We start from the raw sequence: 25,187 nt of genomic DNA, 5'->3' as shown, positions 1-25,187 counted from the left end.
CCCGCTGTGGAGCCCTGGCTGCTGCTGCGTTGCCTTCAGGGCAGGCTCAGGGGCGGCCTCCCATCCTCCTGCTGCAGGCGGGAAGGGCAAATCTGCGGGGCTTCAGAGCCCTTGAGGCCAGGCTGAGGGGTCCCCCCGTGTTGAGCTGTGCTGGCGGCTGTTTGTGGCCTCAGGGACACTTGGCATGGGCCCCTTGGCCACCAGTGGTGCTGCTTTGCACTCCTTAGGCAGGAGCCGATGTCCTGGCTGGATGTTGGCAGCAGCAAAGTGCCAGGGCAGGCTCTGTGCCAGCCCAGCTTCCTGTGGCAGAATGTGCCTTGATATCTGCTCCAGTGGTTGCTGAAGCAGTGAGAATTGCCTTTGCCCCCCTGTTAGGTGCCATGGTGTCAGCAGAAGATATTGAAGCCTTCCTGCTCAGGGCATTTCAGTGTCAGGCTCTCACAAGCACCCACAGCTGCGCGGGTTTAGCTGAGCATGGGGCAGTGACCTGCGCTGTGTCTGATTCCCCTTCCTTAATAATGAAATAAACAGGGCCAGGAGACTTCTTCTCCTTTTTAATGCCTTTATTAAAAGTGATCAGCTCAGGATTGGGCGGCTGGACGGGTCTGCAGCATCCGTCGTCTCTCCCAAGGCGACTCAGAGGAGGAGGATATGCGCAGCTTTGTCCACTAGGGGCAGAGCTAGGGGAATCCGGTCCTCGTGGGAGCCTTTAGGGCGTGGTATTCCCCGCCAGGTGTTTCTACCTCTGCCGGCTGTCTTAGCAGGCCCTCATCCCTGGGGGCTACTCCCATGGTCAGGGCGAGAGGCTCCGAAGGTGTTCCGCATCTCTGCAGGCCCAGCACTCGGCTCCTCACCTCCAGACATCACTCCAGTCTCTCAACTCTTATTTAGCTTGTTGTTTTAGGGGTTTCTCCGTACAGCGGGGGACCCATGCTGCATTGTGGTCTTGGAGTCACTTTGCATAGCCCCCCTCACCTTCTCAGGTCTCTTCACCCTTCTGGGAAAAGTACACCTTAGCCTCGGGCAAGGCTCTGCTAATACAAAAGGAGCGATTAGCCTCAACGACTCGTGATTACAATAACAAAACACGAAGAACTAAAGGCAGCTACAGTGGTCTGGCTGCCTTTTTGTAACTTTTTTTCACAAAAAAAATATTACCCGAATTTTGTTCATAACAGTCCCCCCTCTTTTTCTTTGATCGAGCTTAAATTCTAAGCTCGCATCAACTCACAATTTTTTTGTTTTGAATCTGCTATAAATCTCTTGTGCACTTTGGTAATCATGGTTACTTAACTTTGTTACTTTCCTTGGTTTCTTCAGGTTGGTCTGCACGGCAAGTACTATTCTACTAAAACAGATACATAAGCATAGTAAAAAAAGCAATCCTCCAAGTACACACACAGCGAGAAAAACTACCTTTTCCCATACATCCTTTTCTGAAAATCTCCAGATTCTCCCACCCACTGGGATCAAGTGTAGGAGTTTGATCTCGATTATTTACACATGCTAATCTTTTTATTTCGTTTGAAATGTTTCTAATAATTGAATTCTTTATTTTTAATACTGCCTGGAGGCGGATTACTTTATTTAACATAGAAATTGGGATCCGAATTTGGCTTTTACAATTTTGGATTTTCTCAATTTCTATTTCACTTTCCCGGTTCTGTTTATTTTCTCCCAAATCATTATATATAGGAACTCCCAAACTTGATCCAGTTTCATAGGGTAATAAGAAAATTGGTTTTATCACTCTAGCAATGCAGCTGCCAGACGAGATCAAACCTAGGGGTTTAGAGTTCCCCTGAAATGTGTTCCAAAAGGAGTTCATCTCTTTTCCAGTACGCTCATATAAATACTTGTAACAAACAATTTTTCTTACCATTTTCACCATTTCTTTGCTTTTTACTAGTTCTGCTGAGCTCATTTCAGCAGCATCACATTCAAAGCACAACCAGGCTTCCCCTATAGGGCACTCTCCTAGGAGTGACTGCCTAAAAGTGGCAATATTGTATGCTATCCAATACATTCTCTTATTTTTCTGATAAAGGACCAATTGGGAGAGGTTAACACAGTCAGGGTTAGAATTGATGTGGACTCTAGACCAGGAGCTCACTTCTTCCTCCTCATAGAGGGGTTGGTAGCATTCACTGCACGGTTCAGCTGGGCTCCCCTGAGCACCACCAGCCATCAGAGCCATCATTACTACCCTTCCCAAGAGTCCGGTATGGGTCATCTTGCGCAGCCTGCCCACCCGGCCTTGCCTCTTGGGGAATTTTACTGAGGAAAAGCTTCCAGGCTCTTTAGAGTCCCTTCTACCCGCTTCTCTGGTTAAACCTCTCTTGGTCTGTTCCCTACTAATTTTGGTTTCCCCTCCAAGGGGAGTGTTCTGTAGAGGATTAACCTGGAGTCTTTAGAATTAAGTTAAGGAATTTAACCAGAATTTCTTATTTACAATCTTGAACTTTTTCCCAACATAGTTTACACATAACCGTTTTGAAACATTTTAAGCAATATTAGAACTCTTGATGCCAATTTTTTCCCACCCAGTTCAGTCTTTTTGACTCTTCCTTCTCAGAGTCAACTTTAAGTCACAGTATACTCAGGTGAATTAACTTGTGAAGCAGATGAGTCCTTATCCAGTACCCGGAGGGTGAGTGGTGTGGACTCTGGCCCAATGCCAGAGGGAAAAACTGGGAGTCTGGCCCAATGCCAGAAGGAGAAAGGGGTGGAGTCCGGTCCAATGCCAGAGGAAGAATGGGGGTGCAGTCTGGTCCAATGCCAGAATGCCAGAGGGAAAAAAACCTGATGTTGAATCCTGGTCCAATGCCAGGGGGTGAGAGTGATGTGAGTCCAGCCTTTTCCTTTTGGTCTGCACCGTCGAGTTAGTAAGGAAGAGTACCTGAAACGGGCTTTCAAACACAGGCATTAATGGTCTGCTATTTTATGATTTTATCAAAACTCAGTTTCTCTATTTAATGTTATTGGTTAATTTCTCTTTTTCCATAGCTTGCATGTTTCTCTCATCAACTTCTACATACTCTGTATTTTGCAAGGAGTTGTATTTCTCAGCTAACTTAATTCCCAAAGTTCTTTTATTCTCCTATTTTTCTGTGTATTTAATTCACTGGTTTTCTGTTCTATTTTTCAAGATCTTATCTATTTATCTCTTACTTCTGTTTCTTACTTTCACTTAGAGACTAAATATTTCTTTCAACCCCTTACACTTAAATTTTTGGGGTTTTTTTTCTTACACCATTCTTCTACACAATACACTTCCCTCTAAGGAAATGTGGTAAAACTTATAATGCACAATCTACATTACCTCTATTCTAATTTGTCTATATTCACTCTCACACATTCCTTCACACCCTCAAGACACAAACTGGATCATTATTCCTAGATAATCACGGGTCCCTGTAGCCCCCCCCTCACCCTGGGGTTGGCCCACAGGTCTCAGTATCCCTGGGCCTCTTGGAAGGGCCCTGGCTCTGGTTGCCCCTGGTGCACATTCATTCACCTGTGAGGCTGTCTGCGTGTCACTCACGCTCTTACAGCTACGGCTCCCTCACACATCTGGGGAGCACTAATCTGGTTTGCAGGTCACACACACGCACACACACTTCAGTCACAGCCCCCACCTGCCTGGGGAACAGTATCCTGGTATTGCAGGTCACAAACACACACACTTCCACTGCCTCCTTCCCACCTGCCCGGGAAGTTGAGGCTGACTTTGCTTGTGACTCACTCTCACACACAAGACAACAATAAGGTACCTTTTACTTTCACATCACTTATTACAAGTTAAGTATTACTGGCCGGTTTTGGCGCTACTGGATATCCTTTCTACCTAGCTGTTTTTTGTCTAACTTCAGATGTTTTTCACTATTCTATACTATACTTCTTAGTACTTTGTTGAGACAGGACTTATCTGCTCCTGTATCTACTCAAAAATTCAAATTCTTCATTTAGGGGGCCCACCTCAAAGTTTACCAAGGGCTCTTCTAGATGTTGCATCGGGTCCCCTATAGTGTAAAGCCCCTGACCCTCTTATCATCACCTTTAAGGATCTTCCCTAAATTCTCTTGTTCCCTGGCTATTGCAGCATCAAGACTGAGCTTTCTACAAAACCTCCTGATGTGTCCTGCCTTTCCACAGTAAGAGCAATGTCACTCTCTCAAAGGGCCTTGAGGTGTCTCCATCCTTTGTGCACCTGTCAGTACTGGCCTATCCTTGCCTCCTCCTGGTGGTGGACCCACCCACCCTGCACTTTCTCTAGCTACAGCAACCATGATCTTAGCCTTGGCCTTTGCTTTTTCTTCCTCCCTCCTTAAATACACCTTCAATGCCTCTCTTAATAACTCATTAATGTCCTTCTCTTGCCAATCTTCCATCTTTTCCAGTTTTCTCCTTATATCAGGCCAAGATTTGGTAACAAATTGGACTTTTAGCAGCATTTGACCTTCCGGTGTGTCTGAGTCTATTCTAGAGTACAACTGGAAGTTCCGCCTTAGGCGATTAAGCCAGGCAGCAGGAGCTTCATCTTTCTCTTGTGTACCCTCAAATGCCAATTGGATGTTAGTTCCTTTGGGAACTGACTCTTTGATCCCCCATATTATCAAAGACCTATATTCCCTCATGGCCTTCCTCCGCTCCTCCTGGTTAGGGTTCCAATTGGGATCCGTTAGTGGCATCCGAATTTCTGTTCACCTGTTGGCACCTGGGGTCCTGGACTGTTATCTTTCTCCCATATTCTTATGCCAGCCACCCTTATCATCTGGACCTCTTCTGGGGAAAATAATATACTCAGGATGGAATTCATCTCCCCCCAAGTGTAGATATTTGGACCTAGAAATTGATCCACTTGGTTGGCTATGCCCACTGGGTCCTCAACTAAATGCCCCAACTCTTTCTTGAATCCTCTCACCTCGGAAACAGTTAGGGGAGCATTCACAAAGCCAACACCTCCCGCTATTCCTCCCATAGGAACCTCTCTGAGGGGAAAGAGTCTCTCTGCCTTGGAGGTCTTGGATCTGGTGCTACAGTACGGCCCATCTTCAGATGCCAAACTACTTTGAGATATATCTGGGTTGCCCTGAACTTTCTGCACATCAGCAGGTGTATTTGCTGATAGCTGTTTACCAGGCATGGAGGCATTTGTGCCCCAACTAGGAGGAGGTAAAGGGACAGCAATAGGAGGGGGAGAAGAGCCTGAGTGGATATTAAGTGGAGCTGGAGAAGGGGTGGAGAATGCAGCAGGTGGAGTAGGCGCTTGTGGTGATGCAGAAGGAACTGGAGGAGATAGTGGGTTTATCATAGCGGAAGCTGAAGAGGTAGAAGGAGGAGTTTGGGCAGGTGGTAATGAGATGGCAGCCAGGGGAAGAACCGGACCTGCCATTTGAGGTGCTTGAAGAAGAGGATTATAAAGTGGAGGGGCAGAAGGAGGCAAATAATCCAGGGGGTCCCATCTTTTACTAGTTCTATCATCCCCTCCTTCATTCCCCTCTTTCTTCCTCTGTACCTTACAAATTCGCACCCATTCATCCTCAACAGCGCTCTTTACCCAGCAAGCTACATACAATAATTGCTCAGGATCAGTATCTCTTCGAGCTGTCAGATAATTATTTAATAGTTGGCACATCCACTTATCCTTTGTCCCACACCAAGGCCATCCCCCTTGCAGTTCTAATTCTGGCCACACTTCCATACAATAATGGATCATTTTCACTTTATCTAATCCCTCTGTGGCCTCTATAGAATCCCATTTTACTAACAGTTCTCCTAAGGGACTATTGGGATGTATATACCTCAGTTTCTTGCTGGTCTTTTTAGTATTACAACCTCCCATTTTTCAGGTCTCAATAAAAAAGTCCCAAAGGTGCCTCTACTGACCGGAAATTTCAAAAAAAGCCTTGTTTGAGGAGCTTCAGCCTCCTCCACTGAACTTCAGATTTCTGCCTGATGCTCAGGACTTTATACTGAAACAACTGCCCAATCTCTTGATTGCCCAACTTCCCAACATCAGGTCTTACATCTATCGGGACTTGAACACATGAAGCCTCGGCCTTAAGAAACCGGGTCGTGCCTGACTCCCTCAGTCAGGAAAAACAACTGCCTGATTTTTAGTTTGCCTAACCTGCCAATTTTTAGGCCTCACCGTATCAGGACTTAAAAGCAAACCGCACCCTCCTTCGCTGGGGTTTGTGCCTGACTCCTCTTGTCAGGACTTACTTTGCCTGCAGGGCTTGTGAGCTACCCGAATCCTTCTCAGGACTGACAAATCTTAATCGAATCCTTCTTGAGACTTACAAATCTGCCTGACTTCCCTCTGTCAGCACTTACTTTAGGTGCGTGCCATTCATACACAGTAATTCCCTCTGCACAACCAGAGGGGGGGCCCTTTATTCCCCCTTGGGAGACGACTTCACTCACACTAATTCCAAGCACCGCCCCCTGTTTCCGGCCGGCCCCTTCGCAGGAGTCCGGAACCGCGGTACTAAGGGGTCCACTCTCAGGTCAAGGGTCCGGCTGCCGGCCCTTGTCTCACTCACACACACATGCGCACGTCTCCCACTCCCGCCACCGGATTTCTCACCAGTCCGGTGCTCTGGTGCTCCTCTGTGTTGCTGCTCCTGAGCCGATCCCTCTGGTCCTGGTGGCCAGCTGTCCTCTGAAGATCCAACATGGCCAGTCCTGAGTCCTCTTGCGGTGTGGCTATCCCGGACAAGTCCCCAGCTGAAATAAACAGGGTCAGGTGTCTTCTTCTCCTTTTTAATGCCTTTATTAAAAGTGATCAGCTCAGGATTGGGCGGCTCGGCAGGGCTGCAGTCCCCGTCGTGTCGCCCACGGCGACTCAGAGGAGGAGGATATGCGCAGCTTTGTCCACTAGGGGCAGAGCTGGGGGATCCAGTCCTCTTGGGAGCTTTTAGGGCGTGGTGATCCCTTGTCAGATCTTCTTGCTTCGGACCGAGTCTCGCTTCCTCCCAGACTGGCCCGGGGGCTCTCGAAGACAGGGTGAGGAACTATGAAGGTTTCCAGCATCTCTGCAGGCCTAGCACTCCGCTCCTCACATCCAGACATCACTCCAGTCTCTCAACTCTTATGTGGCTCGTTGTTTTTGGGGTTTTCTCCGTGCGTTTGGAGTCCCACAAAGAATGCTGGTCTTGGAGTCACTTTGCATAACCCCTCCTACCTTCTCAGGTGTCTTCACTATTCTGGGACAGGTACAACTTAGCCTCAGGCAAGGCTCTGCTAATACAAAATGAGTGATTAGCCTCAACGACCCGTGATTACAATAACAAAGCACGCAGAACTTGAGCAGGGACAGTGATGTGGCTGCCTTTTTGTAACTTTTTCTCACAGAAAAAAATCAACTGAATTTTTGTTCATAACAGTTATCTTATCACTGAAACTGCAGGGAAAACAAAAACTCTGCGAGAATCTCTTTAGTGTTAGAGAGTCAAGGCATTCCTTGGTTCTGGCCTGGATGTGCAACAGAAGCCAATTCTTTCACAAATAGCCTGGCTGTGCAGAGAAAATCATTCCATGCCATGTGAGTTTTCCTAGATTTTCCTAAACTTTATGTAGTCTGAACCAATCTAAATCCACTGCTTTAATGTTCATTGCTTCCAAGTTGTGTAAGTTTTTAGTATTTGGTTTCCTGTTGGACCTGGATTCCTTCCCCTCTGATGTTAATTCGGTCCACACTCCTGGATTTCCTTGTCAGCCTTTTCCAGCCCAGGTATCTCCAGCTCTGCCGGGGGCAGTGTCTGGGGTAGCTGTTGGTTGCTGTTTGCTTCTGGGCAATGTTGATGTTTTGTTGCTGGTCGTTATCTCTATGGGTATCTTTTGGACTGTTCCCAGTCTGTTGAGATGTTGAACTCATCTCTATTGAGTGGTGTAACACCCCTTAAATAAAAGCTTTAAAATTCATTTCCCCAAGGCAAAGAAAACCAAGCCTGAGCAGAGAAATAAGATGTAAAAGAACCGAAATCGGTACATTTTGAAGCACTGTGGTGACGGATTCCCCTTCCTTAATAACAGCCTGTCTTGTAGCTCTTTTCCCTTCTGCTGCCCTTGCAGAGCCATCCACAAACACATTTTCTCCCTCAGGCCAGGCAATGTCCCATCATCAATCTGTCCCAGCCTGGGTCTGGAGCTCTGTCCCTTGAGTGCAGTCCTGGGTTCCTTGCCAGCCCCTCTCCAGGCTGTTCAAACAGGAGGCTGGGTTAAACCCTTGCCCTGTCCTCAGTTCTAAGTCCTCCTGCGCCATTGAACAAGTTTCATACTGTAATAACCTAACCCTGCTCATCCATTTTGAGGCTGTTTTGGTTGGCAAAGCTTTGTTGGTTTGGTTGGCAAAGGAGACCTTGATGCCAGACTTGAACTATATGAGATCCTCCTGTGGTCATCAGTTTTCAGACCTGAGCTCCCATGAAAGCTCTGGCTGCACAATTTGCAGACAATGAGGCCACTCTGTGGCCACTGGGTTAAACATTTTAACACAAGCATTCCTTTGGCAAGACCCTGTTTTAACATCTACTTATAATTCAAATTCTTTTTCCCTGTCTGGAAGGGCTAGGCCACCTGCTTTAGTTAATCTTCATTTTAACACTTGAAAATTCTGTGTTTCCTCCTGCTGTCCATCCATCCAGTTTGTTGACTGGCAGGATAGGAGTGTTGTAGGGAGACACTCCTGGCTCCAAAAGCCATGCCTTTCACAGGGAATCAATACAGCGCTGTGAGCCCTTCCTTGCCTGTCTTGGAACCGGGTATTGCTTGTCCTGGTTGCTTTAAAGGAATTTGTAGAGGCTCCATAACTAATTTTCCCTATTTCCTTGGGGCTGCCCACACTTCTGGGTTCACTTCAGCATGGGCCTTGTCAGACATTTGACACAGTGGTACAACAGACCTGGCCTCTGTATGACCTTTTATAAAATTAATTTGCGTTCCAAGCTTAGTGATCCAATCCTTTCCCAGTAAATCATGATAACAATTAGGAGCAAATAAAAATTTATGCAATTCAAACCCATCTCCCGCATGTTCTAACAGTGGTTGAATAAAACCACACATCCTTCCCACTTATCCCATGATTAATCATAGACATTTTTGCCATTTTCTCCCCTTGGGGTCTGAGATTCAGAGTGGATTGAGAGGCCCCTGTGTCCATCAGGAAATGCCTCCTCTCAATGCAGACCCACCCTGAATGTTCTCAAGGGCTGCAGTGTGGAGGGTCCCTGGTGTGATGGGAGCTGTGAGAGCCCTGCCAATCCATGTCCATCAAGGGGTGGACTTGCTGGTCCTGAGGGTGCTGCTGTCTGTGCTTGCAGTGTCCTTGTGCCCTGCAGCTGGAGCCCTGGTTCCTTGCCAGGGGCTGTTTGGGTGGGCTCTCCCCTGCCGAGGAGGGCAGTGCCTCTGCCAGGTGCTTGTGGCCGAGCCGGGCCCTGGGTGCTGGGGCCCCCTTGGGCCCTGGGGTTGATCCCTCAGGGGCTGTAGGAACTGTGCCCTGGCCTTTGCCTTCAGCTTGGCCTTTTGCTGCTCCCTTCTTGCACTCACCTGCTGTGCCTTTGTGCCCAAGTGCTGCAGGTCCTTCTTCTGCCCCTCCTGCAGCCCCCCTCAGTGCCTGTGGGTGCTTGTCTTGCTTTACAAGAGAGGTGTCTGCTCGGGAAGGTAGAAAAAGCTTCTCTTGGAATGGAGAATGCAAACCCCCTCCCTCTTAATTTTTAGAATAGTGAAATGAAGGGGCTCTCAGGCAAAGATATGGGAATAGGAATACCAGTTCTTTACTAGTGTGTATAATAAAGCAAACAAACACCATCAGCTGCGGCACTGACAGCAAACAGAGCCCGGACCCAGTCCCGGCCTTTGGGCTGCGGCGCTTTCCCCTTTGGTGCAGTTCCGGGCACGGCCGGCAGGGGCGCTGGTGGCTCCCGTGGGGCGGGGCAGCGTGTCCCTCCCATGGGAACCTCTCTGAACAGAAATAGAGCAATCCCTTCATCTAACTCTTTCAGTTTTTTACCTTCTCTAGCCTTTCTCCCGTGTTTTGTGAAAGAATTTGGAGAGGGCTGCCTTTTAACTGAGCTCCTAGTGTTTTGATAAGGTGCTTCCTGTGGAGAGAGAGAGTTTCCCTGAACAGCCGGAGCTGTGGTTACCAAGGGGCCGTAACTCAGAGCAGGACAGGGTCAGGGGAGGATATCCCGCCGAGGCTCGATCAGATTGTAGGCAGGGCCTGCTGCCGGAATCGGCAGAGGGGGATCTTCCCGTGGAGCCCAAGGCGGAGCGTGGGCAGCCCCCACATGGCTGATGGCGGCTGATCCGGCAGCTGCCGGCACAGCAAAGGCAGGTGGGAGAGCCCGGCAGCAGCGGCGGTGCCCAGCGCAGGTGGCACGGGCAGGGCAGCCGGGGATGGGATGGCTGGGACCCCCCCTGGGTGTGGTGGGCGCGGTGACCTCGGAGCAGGCGGCAGGACAGAGCAACCCCCTTCCTCCCCAGCATGGGCGGCAGAGCGGCCGCGGGCCAGGCAGGGCGGGAGCAGGGCACACAAATTGAGCAACAGCGCCGGGGCAGGTGGAGCTGCCCTGGGCAGTGAGGCCGCACCTGGGATGGAAACCAGGGCAGGCGGAGCTGAGGCGGGCAGCGAGCCGGGACCCGGGACAGGCGCCTGGGCCGCTAACGGAGTGGGCAAGACCTGCAGAGGATCCCACTCTCTTTCTGATTTTTCCTCTTGTTCTCTTCTCTTTCATTTCCCTTTGTCTTTTCTTGTTTGGTCTCGGGTGTTTCTCAGAGTTCAAAGATTTTTACTCTCCTAAAATCTCCTGTCTAACATATGGCATGTTGTCTTTCTTTTAGATTAAATGTTTTTTTTACAAATAAATCCTGAACCTAACAAATCTAAACTTCTGCTTGGATACTTGAAATGGTCCACGAGCTAACTCACGACCTCCTTATGTTGTTTTTCTCATCAGCTTTTATTTATCCTTTGGCAAATTAAGCACCTTTCAGTTACTTGCTTTGCTACTCCAAAAATCCCAGTGCACCCATAGTTCCTTAAAAAATGATCACATAAAGCTTGAGTACCCCAGTGGGTTTTCTGATGCATGTCTTCTAATATTTTCCTTGTAAGCACATTTTATTAAGTAATTGTCTTCCATCAAGAAGTTTCCATTTCCCTGATTTATCTTGTTCACTTCCTATCTTGTTTAATTCTTTTTTCTTGGCTTCCCTAAACTTTGGAATTTCCAGTTTTTCCTCGTTTGGTGTTAATGTTAACATACTCAGCTGCATTTTCCGCTGCATCCTTAGTTTTGTGATCCAACAAATTATTTCCTCTTCTTGCTGGGGTCTTTCCCTTTTGGGGTTCCTTGACATGTACTATAGCTATCTCTTTTGGGTAATATTAATGCCTCCAAAACCTCTAAAGTAAGTTCCTCATGTACTATTCCTTTTCTTCTTGAATTAAGTAATCTTTTTCCTTTTCAAATTTTTTACAGGTATGTACTACTCTAAAGGCATACCTTGAATCAGTATATATAGTTCCTTTATTTTGTGTAAAATATTCTAGTGCTCTTTTTAAAGTATATAATTCACAAGTTTGAGCTTACTAGTTTGAGGTTAATTTCCCTTTTTCCACAGTTTGCATGTTTTTCCCATCAACTACTACGTATCCTATATTTTCTCCTTTAGCAAGGAGTTGTATCTGTTAGCTAACATAGCTTCCAAAGGACTATTTTTTTTTTTTTTTGTCCTTTGTATCCACCTTACTGGTTTTCTGTCTCATTTTTCAAGATCCTATCTATTCATTTTCTGCCTCTGTTTTTCCCTTTCACTAACAACCTAAATACCACTTTTCTTTCAACTACACACACGAAAATAAAAAATCTTTTTCTCACAATACTTTTAATACAATACACCTCCCTCAAAGGAAATATAGTGAACCTGAAAATACACAATCTGCATTACCTATACTTTCATTCATCTGCATTCACTCACTTTTATTTCTCACTCACTTCCACACATTCTTTCTCACCCACAGGACACAGAGTGGATCCCTGTTGACAGAGAATCGCGGGTCCCTGTGGCCCCCCCTCACCTTGGGGTTGGCCTCTGGGTCTCAGTATCTCCGGGCCTCCTGGGAGGGCCCTGACTCTGCTGCCTCCGGTGCCGTTCACCTGTGAGGCTGATTTGTGTGTCACTCACACTCTTTAGCCACGGCCCCCTCACACTCCCTGGGGACAATGGCCCCTTTGCAGGTCACCTGTACCTTATGCCACAGCCCCCACACACCCAGGAGAACAATGGCTTATTTGTGGGTCACACACTCCTCTTTCCACAGCCCCCCCTTCCCACCCGCCCAGGAAGCTGAGGCTGATTTTGTGTGTGACTCGCTCCCACACACAACAAGACAACAATAAGGTACCTTTTACTTTCACATCACCTATTACAATTTTAGGTGTTTCTGGCCAGTTCCGGTGCTCTTGGATATCCCTCAACCCAGCTGTGTTGTCCAACCCCAGATGCTCTTGGTTGTCGGAGTGTCGGGGGATAGGATGGTCGGGACGGCCGGAGTCGAGAGATTTCTGCAGCCAGGTCGTGGAACTTGCTGTTTATGGCAAAGGGCCCTGCTTGGAGCTGCCAGGCACAGCTGGAGCAGGCCCAAGAGAAGAGAGGGGTAGAGAGGGAGAGAGGGTAAGAGAGTAAGAGGAGAAGAGCGTAAGAGAGTAAGGGTCCCGTTACAATACAATCAATCTTCTTCTGTGTTGAATATTCTATTTCTCACTAACCAATCTAGTACAAGATACAAATCCTAGAGCATTTACATACAGCCTATAAGAATCATTACATCACCATACTGTGTTACATTTTAAACCCTAAAAACTCCTCTTTGGCCCTCTTCTGCCAAGTTAGTAGGGTCTGCTCTCACCCTTGGACCTGTCTGCAAGCAGAGGGAATTGTTTCATCAAAAGGGGATTACTTTCAGCTGGCCACACCATTTTTTTTCTAGTTGTTCAGGAACTAAGATATTTCAAAGCTTGCTTTCATTTCAATCTCGCTTATAGTTTCTATATTGTCAAAATCTTTTGCCAGACAATCATAAGGCCTTCGTGTTTCATCTTCCCCACCACTTGGGCATTTTTTTGTCCCTCAGTCCATCTGTGTTCTCCAATCCCAGATGCTCTTGAACATATCTTCAATCTGGCAGAATTTTGCTCAACCCTGAATACTCTTGGAATGTTAATCCCTCAACCCAGCAGGTTTTAATTCTGGATGCTCTTGGGCACTCTTATCCCTCAACCCAGCAGGTTTTTAGGGTTCCCTTTTGGCCTATTTCCTAGTGGATTTGGGCTCGGAAACTCCTCTGCTCCCTTCCTCCGAGGGGTCCAGCCCCTCTCTGGGACCCAGTCCCAGTTACCCCGGGGGATTCTCTCACTTCTCTTCTCACTCGCTGTGTCTCTTTACTGGCTGCTTCCCTCGAGGAAAGTTGGAAACGCAGGGTGGGAGACTCCAGCACTCACTTGGCAGGTGTGGGACAACCAGCCCGCCTCTCATTCACACACATTCATGCCCCTCTACCTGCCCTCCTGAGAAATACTTACCAATACCTTTTCCTTCCCAGGTTCTTAATGCACATTACTACTCTTAGGGGGCCAATTACCGCGGTTCTAGGGAGCCTTTTCCCTTCTCTTTGTTTTATTGTCTCCTTTTGTCCACCATAACCTGCGTCTGTCGGTCACCCCAGGGGAGACAGAGCGAGGCTGCCAACGGGGCAGGGCGCGCCTTCCCCACTCTGACTCTCCTAAAGCACCGGCAGCGAGGTGTTAGTAACACCATCCTCTGCTACCAAATTGTGAAAAACGCCAATCACTTGCTTTTGAAATTTTAAAATTTTAACAGTAATAAAATGGTTATATAAAGTAGTAATAATATTAGAGTAATAACAATTGCGACAAATCAAATTAGGACAATATGAGACAACAAATACAAAGAGTTACTGATGTCCGAGTACTTTTTTCTAGGCAGCAGGAGCCTGAAAAAGGACACCCATTAACCCTTAAAAACAATAGCCTGTTGCATATTCATACACTTCATACATGATGCATAAATTCCATTCAAACACAGGATTCTGTCTGGTAATCGTCAATTTCTTCCTCTGAATCCTAACAGCGACTTCGAGGCAGGAAGAAGTTATTTCTTCTGACAAGAGAGCAATAAATTCTTTTTCCCTGAAAGATTTAGGTGTCCTGTGGCTGCTATCTCGCTGCAAGTCCTTTCTTTAAAAAATGTCTCTTACCAAGCATAGTTTCTATTTTAACATTTTTTTAATAACCTAAAACTATATTTAACCCAGTACTTAGGAGAATTAATACAGCATTACTTTCTAACACAAGACATATAATATTCATTTTAATATTTGTGAAAACCCAATCACAGAATACGCATTTTTTACAAGTATAATCCCACTTCCAATCTCTCCCATTATGGTCCCAGCTGTCTCCAGCATGGTTCCAGTTGCTTCCTCAATCAACTCAGTGAGTCCCAGTATGATGCCATTTGCTCCCAGTTACTCCCAGTCAGGCCCAGTATGGGGGATGATGTGCAGGGAGTGCTCACTGTGACACTCAGTTGCTCCCAGTATTAGTCCAGTCAGTCCCAGTATGATCCAAATATGAGCCCAGTGTGCTCCCACTCTCTGCCAGAATAAACCAGTTGTGCTCCACATGGTTCCAGTTTCTCTCTTTCACCCTCACTTTCCTTCTAGTCACTCCCAGTATATCCCAGCGTAGCCCAGTTCCCTCCACCATCTTTCTAGTTCCTTCCAGTATGATCCCATTTGCTCCCAGGCACTCCCAGTCAGCCTCAGTGTAGTGACACTCACTGCCAGTATGATCCTAGCCATCCTCAGCACCATCCCAGTTCATCCCAGTATATCCCATTTACCCCTAACATGGTCTCAATTGCCCCCCCCAGGCTCCTACTCACTCCCAGTGTGATCTCAGCATGATCCCAGTATGATGGCATCATGGAGTCAGTCCAAACTCAGTACAATCCCAGTATGATGCCAATAGGATGTCAATAGAAAGCCAGTAAAGTCCCAGTCACTTCCAGTATGATCCCAGAATGATCCCAGTGTCCATCAGTGCGATCACAGTCTGCCCTGGCATGGCAATATGATCCCAGAATAATGTCAGTACAAACCCAGTACAGTCCCATCATGATCCCAGTACGATCCTAGTATGATGTCTGTATCAACCCAGTACGATCCCAGTATGATGTCAGTACAAACCCAGTACAGTCCCAGTATGATCCCAGTATGATGTCAGTACAAACCCAGAACAGTCCCAGTCACTCCCAGTACGATCCCAGTATGATGTCAGTACAAGCCCAGTGCACTCCCAGTCACTCCCAGTACGATCCCAGTGCAGCCCAGTCCCTGGCAGTGCTGCCACTGCTGGGATCCCCCAGCCCTGTGTGTGTTCCCCCCCAGCGGATGTGCCGAGAGGAGCCCCAAGGGCTGGCAGCGGCCAGGCAGGGTCCCCAGCAAGGCCCAGTTTGGATGTGCAGCCCCCAGTTTGCCCGGATTGCCTCTCCTTTGGGCCGGGCCGGGTTCCCCCCACCCGCAGCGGCTGGGAGCAGCCGAGAGCCCCGTGCTGCCCATCCCGACCTGTCCCGGCTCCATCCCCGCTCCTGCCGCGGGCTGCGAGGGCTGCGGGAAGGGGGCACCAAGGGTGTGGCTGCTGCTGGGGGAGGAGGAGGAGGCAGGGAAGGGCAGGGATGGAGGGGGAGGAGGAGGTGGGGTTAGGGAAGAGGAGCAGGGGGAGGGGGAACGGAAGAGCAGGAGGGGGATGAAGAGGGAGAGGAGAGACTGTTGTTATCTTATTGTTATTATATTGTTAAAGAGTCCATACCTTCTCGCTGGTTCTCTGCCACATAGCTCTTCTCTGTTCTCTGTAGTGCAGTTCCTCATGGTTTCACAGGGGCTCCTCCTGGGCTCTCAACCCACCCCTTTTATCCCAGCTATCTTTACCAGCCACAGCTGCTGCCCAACTAAGGACTTTGCAGCTGTGACTCATTTAGAATAGCTAGGACCCACTTATCCAATATACATAGGACTCTCACTACATTCCAGTTGTTGTATTCTTATTGCTGTTATAACAATACATATATTCAGGCCCCCACAAGAGAAAAAGGCGGATCAAGGCTGAGCTGAGGGAACCACGCCATCGATCCCTGCCTGAATTCGCAGCGCCGACCTGAGGGATCATCATCCCCCAATTGCGCCGGTGAGCGGGGAGGGGGAGCTTGGCCCAGACATCCTGGAGGGTTCCTGGGTTGGGGTTTTTGGGCGATGTTTGGAGAATGAAGAAGTCCAAGGCTGAGCGGAAAAGGCCCCTTGGGGGGACATCGGGGGGTGGCGGTGGCGGCTGCCGGCAGAGGCAGCCTGGAGGAGCAGAGCCCTGTGTCCCCCAGGAGCCCAAAGTGGGGAGCCCAGAGAGGGGGGAGCGCCACCATTGGCGGGAGCCTCAAGAGCCTGGAGAGGGGCAGGGGGGACTCCTTGGAGCCGCTGCAGCCCAGAGCAGAGAATGAGGGGAGAAGGGAGCCCGGGAGCCCAAACAGCCCCGGCATCCCGAAATGGGGAGAGCGAAGCTGGGGGAGCTTTTGGCATTGCAGGTACTGCCAGCAGCCTGGGCAGGGCGGGCACCGAGGAGGAGACCCCCAATCCAAGCGTGACCCCAGCAGCTGGGACGGGGGAATCCCCGAACAGCAGAGGGGAGGAACCAGGGACGGGGAACTCCTGGGAGGCTTTTTCAGGGCTGAATCTTGGTGTTTGGGAGGTGATCTTGGTGTTTGGGAGGTGGATCTTGAGCCCAGATGGCTGGTGATTTGTAGAGATGGACTCAGGCAGAGGGACCTTCAAAGTCAATGTGTGTTGGGGAAGATGAAACAGGAAAGCCTTATAAATATGATTGTCTGGAAAAGATTTTGAGAATATAGAAAGTATAAGGAAGATTGAAATGAAAGAGATCCCTCAATTCATGAACAACTGGAAAACAATGGTGTGGCCAGCTGAAGGTAATCCCCTTTTGATGAAACAATTCCCTCTGCTTGCAGACAGGTCCAAGGGTCAGGGCAGACCCTACTAACTTGGCAGAAGGGGGCCAAAGAGGAGTTTTTAGGGTTTAAAATGTAACAAAATATGGTAACGTATTGATTCTTACAGGCTGTATGTAAATGCTCTAGGATTTGTATCTTGTACTAGATTGTTTAGTGAGAAATAGAATATTCAACACAGAAGAAGATTGATTGTATTGTAACGGGACCCTTACTCTCTTACGCTCTTCCCCTCTTACTCTCTTACCCTCTCATCCTCTCTACCCCTCTCTTCTCTCGGGCCTGCTCCGAGCTGTGCCTGGCAGCTCCAAGCAGGGCCCTGCACCCAGGCCGTTTGCAATAAACCGCAAGTTCCACGCCCTGGCTCCAGAGCTCTCTCGTCTCCGTCCGTCCTGACCGTCCTACCCCCCAATGCTCCTGCAAACGTTCTCATCCCTTGTTTTCCCCAAACCAGGATTTCCCATTGCCAACCCCTGGGAGGCTGCAAGGAAGAGGAAGATGCCCCGGGACACTGAGTCAGGTGAGGAGGAAGTCAGTGCCCCTTTCCCCTCTGTGCTGCTCCATCTCCCAGCCCAGCACGGCCCCAGCTGCAGCTCAGCCCTGGGGGGATCTCCTTGCCCGTGCCTGTGGCACAGAGGCAAATCCCATCCTGTCCTTGTCCTTCCTTCCCCAGAGCAGGAGCTGAGCATGGAGAGCAGGGAGGACAAATGCCCGCAGCAGAACCTGGTGGCAGAGGCCGTTTTGAGCGGCTCCACGGGGCAGGAAGCCAACGGGGAGGAAAAGCCCCGGAGATGCCGCACGAGGAGGGGCTGCAAACGCAGCCGGCGGGGATCTGAGGGGGAAAGAGCCAGCCTGGGCCGGGAAGGCGGCCGGAGACGGAGCCAGAGCTCGGAGCTGGTGCTCCATGAGCAGCTCCATGATGGGGAGAAGCCCCACATGTGCGAGGAGTGTGGGAAGAGCTTCAGGTGGAACTCCAACCTGATTGTGCACCAGAGGATCCACACTGGGGAACGGCCCTATGAGTGTGGGGAGTGTGGGAAGAGCTTCAACCGGAGCTACCACTTGATCATACATCAGAGGACCCACACTGGAGAGAAGCCGTACGAGTGTGGGGAGTGTGGGAAGAGCTTCAGAGAGAGCTCCAACTTGATCACGCACCAGAGGACCCACACTGGGGAGAGGCCCTACGAGTGTGGGGAGTGTGGGAAGAGCTTCAGGTTGAGCTCCGGCCTGATTGTGCATCAGAGGATCCACACTGGGGAGAAGCCCTACGAGTGTGGGGAGTGTGGGAAGAGCTTCAGCCAGAGCTCCAGCCTGATCACGCACCAGAGGACCCACACTGGAGAAAGGCCGTACAAGTGTTCCGAGTGTGAGATGTGCTTCGGAGAGAACTCCAGCCTGATGAAGCACCAGATGACCCACACTTGGGAGAGACCCTGTGAGTGTTCCAAGTGTGGGAAGAGGTTTAAGACCAGCTCCCATCTCCTCCGGCACTATCTGAGTCACACAGAGGAGAGGCCCTTCCAATGCCCCGACTGCGGAAGGGGATTCAAAGAGAACTCCAAACTTGTCACCCATCGGCGCACCCACACTGGGGAGAGGCCCTACAAGTGTTCCAAGTGCGGGAAGAGGTTTAAGACCAGCACCCATCTCCTCCGGCACTATCAGATTCACAGAGAGGAGAGGCCCTTCCAATGCCCCGACTGTGGGAAGGGATTCAAGGATAACTCCTCCCTCATCACCCACCAGCGCATCCACACTGGGGAGAGGCCCTACGAGTGTTCCAAGTGCGGGAAGCGGTTTCAGACCAGCTCCGGTCTCATCCGGCACTATCGGATTCACAGAGAGGAGAGGCCCTTCCAATGCCCTCACTGCGGGAAGGGATTCAAGAACAACTCCCACCTCATCACCCACCGGCGCATCCACACTGGGGAGAGGCCCTACGAGTGTCCCCAGTGTGGGAAGTGCTTCTCCAGCAGCTCTGACTTGACCAAACACCAGCGGAGGCACCAGTAAGGGAAGCCCTGTGAGTGCCCCGAGTGCGGGCAGAGCTTCGTGCGCTGCTCCAGCTCCATCCCTCACTGGAGGAGACACTTTGGGCACAGCCCTGGTCACTCACATTCCCTGTGATCCATGTTGGGAACACACCTGGCTGCTTCTCCTTTTGGTTTGGCCTTAATTTTCCTCTGCTTCACCTTCATCCTTTAAAAACACCCAAAACTGGGTTAAATGAAGGAAATTGGTCAAATGTATCTGATGTTCCATAATTTCTCAGTTTTTTTAGATGGTATTTAGAATTTGGGGACACGTTCTGTGTGGAGTTCTGCTGTTGCTAAGAGGCAGGAATTTGATCTCACCCTTCTTGTGTTGCTAAGAACTCCTCCCCTGACCCAAACCCCAACTCCACCCTTGGGATACCCTGTAAAAACTCCACGGATCTGCCTTTGCCTTGTCTTTGGGGGGTAAGGAATGGATTCCCAAAGGATCAGCCCTTTTCCCACTTGATTCCCAAAATTTCAGCTTTTTCCACTGGATTCCCAGAGGATAAATCTTCTCCCACTGGATTCCCAAAGAATCAGCCCTTTCCCAGTGGATTCTTAAAATTTCAGCTTTTCCCACTGGATTCCCAAAGAATCAACCTTTTTTCCAGTGTATTTCCAGACGATAAATCTTTTCCCACTGTATTCCCAGAGGATCAGTCGTTTTCTCACTGGATTCCAAAGGATCAGCCTCATTCTTTACTGGATTCCTAGAGGATCAAGCTTTTCCCACTGGATTCCCAAAGGATCAACCTTTTTTTCCAATGGATTCCCAGATGATCAACCGTTTCCCACTGGATTCCTAGAGGATAAATCTTTTCCCACTGGATTCCAAGAGGATCAACCTTTTTCATGGATTCCCAGAGTATTCTGACTCTGTGTGGTGATTTGACGGGAAATAGGTTTTCTAGGATGTTGTGGTCAAACCAATGGGTGCTCAGATTTTAATATTGGCACCTGGTTTGGCCCCTGGGACATTAGATCTGCCTCCGAGAACACAAGGGTTTAAAGCAGAGCTCTCCCCTGGGAGGCTCTCTTTGGATTTCCGGTGGGAAAAGGATTTGGATCTCTCTGTGGCAGGGGGAGGGGAAGCCACGCGGCCGTGAGGTGGCCGGGCCTGGGACAGAGATGGGAGGTAGGCCCGGCCCAAGGGTGGAAGAATGGAAGAAGTACTGAGAGGTATTTCCTGCCCCCCCCCGCCCCCCTCGGAGAGTCGAAGGGAGAGAGAGAGAGAGCCAGAGAGAGCCGTGCCAGGGACTGTTGTCTTGAAATTTGAAATCATGTGTTGCCAGCACAGCCTGCCCGAGTGTCTGGCTGCTTGCAGGAGCTTTTAACCCCTTTGTGGACAGTGAAAACATTGCAGAGCATTGACCTTTCTTGGAGGGGAGATGGAGTGGAAGATGAAGAGGGAACTGAGCAAGTGTTGAAGGTCTGAGCAAGGGAGAGATATGAAAAGAATAGAGAAGAACTCGGGTGGAAGAGATCATGGAGTGGCTGCTTTGCTAGACTCTTTTTGTATAGCCATGGACAGAACCATGTTTCCTTGTGATATAGAGACTGTATCCAGGGGGGGCAATGCCCTGGAACCAAGAGGGTTTGTGGTAGAAAGGGACAGGCGCTGCGGAAGATCTCGCGATGTAACGGAAAGGCAGGACCCTCAGTTCCCCTTTAGATAAGACCATCTGCTTCCCATAGATAAGAAACTAACATAGGAAGGTAGCCTCCCTTAACCAAATTCCAGTAACTTTCCATCCCCTACCCAGTAACTGTCCACCCCTTACTAACCATAGATGGTAAAGACAGACCCACGTTGACGTAGAGACCCCTTAGACTATAAAAACCCAAGAGATGAGATAATAAACGCCTTTTGACCGTCCATCACATTGATGTCTGCGTGTGTCATTGGCCCGAGTGGCCCTGGTGAGTGGGCCACCATGCTGTTCGTCTGAACCAGGTCGCCTGCCTTGCTTTAGAAGGCAACAAACTGGTGCCGAACCCGGGACTGCTGCAGCGCCCGAGGTTCGGGAGTTCTCCTGGCCAGAGATCAGCGGCTGCTGGCAGCAGGTCTGACCACAGCGGGAGGGACGCCTCCGGACCAGCGTGGACCATGGAAGCCATTGCGAAGGTCGTAACAGAGATGCATGCACAATGGGGTATAGAATGTAAACTTAGGGATCTATCTCTCGCATTGCCGAGACTGATTAAGCTTGGGGCTATTGAAAGCCCCGTGGACGTCCTACATTCGGACGTGTGGGATAATTGTACAAAAGCCCTGGCGGAGGACACCATGTCCTCGGGCTCAGGGAAAGCTCTAAAATCGTGGGGCAGGGTTGTCCAGGCTCTGCAAAAGGCTCGTCAAGAGCAAGAAACCTGGATAGCTGCGCGAACTTGTTTATTAGCCGTGCCGCAGTTGGGGGTGGGCGCGGCGACACAAACCGCGGAGGGGCCTGACCCGGGCGGGCGCGCAGAGGCGCGAACGCCGGACCCCCCTCAGCGAGCGGATTCACCATCGGAGGGGGGGGAACACCCGCGGACGTTCTGGCGGGGGCTCGCAGAGGAGGCGCGGAACGCGGCCGAATCGGCGGACCCTGTAGAGACCGATAAAAACGCCCCCCCACCTTATGCATTTGAAAATGGCGCCGAACCGCGTGGTCCAGGCGGAAAGGAGGAGGCGGGGGGCGGAAACGCGGTCAGCCCGCTTAACAACGCATGCGCGGGCGAGCGGGGAGACGGGGCGGCCCCCGCGGAGACGCGTAAGACCAATCAGAGCCCTCAGTTCAAATTAGGTCCTTATACGGCAAGGACCTCCCCCAGCAGGAGGCGTGGGGACCCCAGGGAGAGGGAACGGCCCAACCCCCGCAGGAGGGGGCGGGGTCGGAGTCCGGGGAAAAGGCAGAGCAGCCCGGAAGTGTCTCCTTATTCAACTTCCGGCTCGGACTTGGGCTCGAGCTCCGAGCCCGAGATAGGATCGGAGGATTCCGATCTGGATTACGGCTTTAACAGAGAGAGAGAAGTGGCATGTAAGGTCACTAGCCACAGCGCTCCTGCATGGGTGAAGGGGTTACCAGAGAAAAACCAAACCCCGCTCACAAACTGGCGGAAAATAAAAATGGCTTGCGCGGAATGGGCTCCGTCTGCCACACTGGTGTTTCCGGTCCGTGTGGGGGGGGCAGGCGGAAACCAAAGGACTTATTCACCAGTCAATCCGAAAGATGTGCAGGCAATTGTTAAAGCGATTGCGGATAAGGGAATTAATTCTGCCATGGTTTGCACACTTATTGACGGCCTTTTTGGTGGGGACGATATTCTTCCCTTTGATATCAAGCAGACGTGTAGAATGATATTCGATGGTGCAGGGATGATCGTTTTCAAAAAGGAATGGGAGGATAATTGCATAAAGCAGCTAGCCTTGGTAACAGGGGCAGACCATCCACTGCACGGCTCCAGCATACAGAGGCTAATGGGCACAGACCCCACCATGATCACCCCCCAGCAACAGGCTGAGGGCTTGCGGGCCCATGAGGTCATGACAACGACCCGAGCTGCCCGAGAAGCCATCCGTGACGCTTCTAAAGTGGTAGCCAAACCCTCTCCATGGTCTTCCATAAAACAGGGTGAGAGTGAGAGTTTCACTCAATTCGTGGATAAGCTTCAGGCCACATTAGATTCCTCTGCATTACCCTCAGAGGCGAAGGGTCCCGTGCTGGCAGACTGCCTACGCCAGCAATGCAACTCAGCCACCAAGGACATTTTAAGATCACTGCCACAGGGGTCTAATATAGCTGCCATGATCAGACACGTTGCAAAGGAGGAACACCTAGCTCCCATCCAAGCAGCAGTTCAAACTGCAATAACCAGCGTGATGGCGTGCCTTAAGTGTGGCCAGGCAGGCCACCTGGCAGTAAACTGCCCCCAGCCAAGGCGCCTATCAGCAGCTGCTCCACCACGCCAAGCGGGAGGCAGGGGACCGTGCTGGGGGTGTGGAAGGAAGGGGCACTTAGCTAAGGAATGCAGATCCAGGCCTCAGGGAAACGGGAGAGGGAGGGGGTGGCCGGGCCGTGTTCAGCCCCCTCCCACCTGGAATATGCAGCGGCCCAGCTACAGCAACCCCCAGTGGGGCAGGGGACTCTCATACCCTATGCCCCCACAGGGAGCAGTCAACTTTGCATCCCCCCCAGCAATACAATGGCAGAGTTGTGCAGCACCCTCAATACCTTCGCACCCCCCACCGCCACAACCTGCGCCGGTGCCACAGGAACAGCAGGGGATGCCCCAGAGCGGGGTCCCTGGGTGGCCTTGGTCATGAAAATAGGGAAGGAGCCCTTGATGGTGTGGGGGACATGCCGCCTTTACGGCAGTCAAGATCCACACGTCATAGGGCTTCAGTTCTGGGCGGACACGGGATCAGACTGCACGATTATTCCCCAAACACATTGGCCCGGACATTGGCAATTCAAAGAAGTCCCCCCAGTGAACGGAGTGGGGGGGCAGTCCCGGGCATGGAAAAGCACCCAGCTGGTGGCTATAACACTTCACACAAAAAAGGGACCAGAACAGACAGTAGCAATCTACCCCTACATTTTGCAGAATTCTCCACCCCTGTTAGGAAGGGATGTTCTCTCCTTGCTAGGATTTCGGATCACAAATTTATCCTGAGGGCCACTGCCGTACACCCTTCGCTGCCAATCAAACTGACTTGGAAATCATCAGACCCTGTATGGGTTGAGCAGTGGCCCCTGACAGAGCCTCGAATGGCAACCTTGCTGGAACTGGTCGATCGAGAACTGCAAAAGGGTCACATAGAGCCCTCCACCAGCCCATGGAACAACCCGGTATTCGTGGTTCCCAAAAAGTCCGGACAAGGCTATCGTCTCGTCCACGATCTGAGAGAAGTGAACAAGGCGATCAGACCCATGGGTCCAGTCCAGACACTGCTACCCGCGAACTCAGCCATCCCCACAGGACAGCCATGCGCAGTACTGGACATCAAGGACTGCTTCTTTTCAATACCCCTGCACCCTGAGGACCGAGAGTGATTCGCCTTTTCCGTGGCATTTCGGAACGGCGAGCGGCCCAACCTTCGCTTCCAATGGAGAGTACTTCCACAAGGCCTGGTCAACAGTCCCACTATATGCCAAATCACCGTGGACAAAGCACTGACGCCAGTCCGACACTCCTATCCCACCGCAACCATCATCCAGTACATGGACGACATCCTGGTCGCAGCACCATCGACAAGCCAAGTGGATCACCTGGTGTCCACAGTCACGGAAACCCTTCAAGCCAACGGCTTCGAGATCGCGAGCGCAAAGATCAAGAGAGGACCCTGCGTGACCTTCCTGGGAGTGGGGATCACAAGCACCTACGTAACACCCCCCGAGATGAAGATCAACCGAGACATCGAGACGCTCCACGACGTGCAACGCCTGGTGGGATCGCTGCAGTGGCTTCGCAACATCGTCCTGATTCCTCCCGAGGTCATGGACCCTCTGTACGACCTCCTGAAAGGAAAGCACCCCTGGGAACGCAAGGAGCTGACACCGCAAGCAAAGAGCTCCCTCGACTTCATCGAAAACCAGATGGCCACTGACACGCTTGCCAGGTGGAACCCAGCCATGCCACTGGACCTGTACGTCCACTTTACACCGAAGGGGGGAGTGGGAGCACTGGCCCAAGGACTTGCAGAAAAGGCCCGACCGATCCAATGGGTGGTCCTCGGAAGACCCGCTCGTGCATTTTCCCCAGGAATCGAGTGCATCGCCAACCTCATAATGAAAGGCAGGAGACTCGCCTTGAAACACCTAGGGACAGAGCCGACAAGCATCCACCTTCCGTTTCGCAAGCAACCAACCACAGAGTCAGCCGCAATATCGGAGTACCTGGCCCTTGCTCTCTCCGGCTTCGGAGGAGAAATCACCTACTCCTCCAAGCCACCCTGGACTAAGCTGCTGACCGTAGTCGACATGGACATGCCACCGAAGGTCAAGGACAGACCGCAGCCAGGACCAACGGTCTTCACAGACGCTTCCTCCACGACTTCAACTG

At 50.6% G+C, this 25,187-nt stretch overlaps 1 pseudogene; it reads left to right on the top strand.

Annotated features, from left to right (window-relative positions):
* Window positions 1–25,187, top strand: part of LOC128945471 (zinc finger protein 850-like) — a 315,097-nt pseudogene that overhangs the window by 68,327 nt on the left and 221,583 nt on the right.

Source organism: Melozone crissalis, unplaced genomic scaffold, assembly GCF_028551555.1.
Source record: "Melozone crissalis strain CALT ecotype California unplaced genomic scaffold, PUWL_Pcris_2 ptg000066l_1, whole genome shotgun sequence".
NCBI lineage: Eukaryota > Metazoa > Chordata > Aves > Passeriformes > Passerellidae > Melozone > Melozone crissalis.
The sequence above is the reverse complement of the archived record's forward strand: the minus strand, read 5'-3'. Positions and strand labels throughout refer to the sequence as shown.